At 45.4% G+C, this 1432-nt stretch overlaps 1 pseudogene across 1 annotated transcript; it reads right to left on the bottom strand.

The window, feature by feature from the left end:
- Positions 1-275: 275 nt before the first annotated feature.
- On the bottom strand, positions 276-1131 carry LOC309652780 (protein SET pseudogene; annotated as a pseudogene). Its single transcript has one exon. The product of its transcript is annotated as a protein SET pseudogene (transcript).
- Positions 1132-1432: the final 301 nt, after the last annotated feature.

Below are 1432 nucleotides of genomic sequence, written 5' to 3'. Positions count from 1 at the left end.
AAGTTTTTGTTGAGACAGGAAGGGATAAAAATGAATCTGGAACAGAAAGGGGGTAGAGATTCTTTTCCCACTGAATTCTGCTCAAGGTATTTCCCCCCAAAATAAGTTGTGAGCCATGGTATAAAGGAGAAAAGAGACCTCAAACACAGGGCAACTGAGCACAAGAGGAGAAGGAGGAAAAAAAAAAAAAAAGACTGCAACTTGCTCCCAGGGACTGGAGAAAATTAAAAAAGGAAGGTTGGAATCCATCAGTGTTCCATTAGTCATCTTCTCCTTCATCTTCCTTCATCCTTATCCCCTTCTTCATCAATATCTTCCAGTCCTTCTTCCTCTTCATCATCATCATCATCTTCTTCTCCTTCCCCTTCCTCATCATCCATGTCCGGAACCAAGTGGTACTGTAATGGATTTGGCCAAATATCATCTTTGATGACCTCTCCTAACTCATCTGCACCTGCATCAGAATGATCAGTAAACCAGGTGAAGAAGCTTTCTGGTTCCTCATGCTGTCTCTTCCTGCTGGCTTTATTCTGCGTTTGACTTGCACGTTTTGTCAGATCCTTTCCGGATTTCCATTTGATTTCAGTGGACTTTGAAGATGGATCACCACTCTCATTCAGATGAAATTCTTTGGAGAGAACTTTAGTTTCGAAGTAAGGGTTTTCATCAAAATAAAAATCTATTCTGTAACCTGATTTACTACCTTCAAATTCTGTCACTTCGACTCTTGTCAAATAATGCAGCACCTCTTCATCCTCCTCCCCAAGCAGTGCAGACACTTGTGGATGGTGAACAAATGTTGTTACCCCAAAATTTGGGATTTTGGCGATCAATTCCGACCTCTTCTGAAAAAATGGTTGGCGGAGTTTGTTATATTTCTGTTCTACTTTCAAAATCTCCTCACTGGCTTGTTCGTTAAGTCTGTCTATTTCATTTTGTACTTCATCAATATGTTCAACTGCTTCTTGCTGTTCTTCTTCTTCCTTCGGCAAGTTCGGAGAAGCAGACGTTTCCTCTGGCCTGGAGGCAGGAGTCCGTCTCAGTTTCTTCGGTTTCGTTGCTTGGGGTGGAAGTGAAAACTGGTGTTTGGGGGCCATGCTGGGAGAAAAGCCAAGAATCCACCCAAGGGAAGAAGCTCGTACCGGGAGCTCTGAGAACTCTGCACTGGGCCTTTGTTGCTGTGCACAGGCTTTCTCTAGTTGTGGTGAGCAGGGGCTACTCTTCATTGCGGAGCTCGGGTCCTAGACACACAGGCTTCAGTAGTTGTGGCACATGGGCTCAGTAGTTGTGGCTCTTGGGCTCTAGAGCGCAGGCTCAGTAGTTGTGGCACACAGTCTTAGTTGCTCCGCAGCATGTGGGATCTTCCCGGATCAGGGATGGAACCCATGTCCCCTGCATTGGCAGGTGGATCCTCAACCACTGCACCACCAGG

Source organism: Balaenoptera physalus, assembly GCF_965194825.1.
Source record: "Balaenoptera physalus genome assembly, chromosome: X".
NCBI lineage: Eukaryota > Metazoa > Chordata > Mammalia > Artiodactyla > Balaenopteridae > Balaenoptera > Balaenoptera physalus.
Note: the sequence above shows the minus strand (reverse complement) of the source record. Positions and strands in the feature narration are given on the sequence as shown.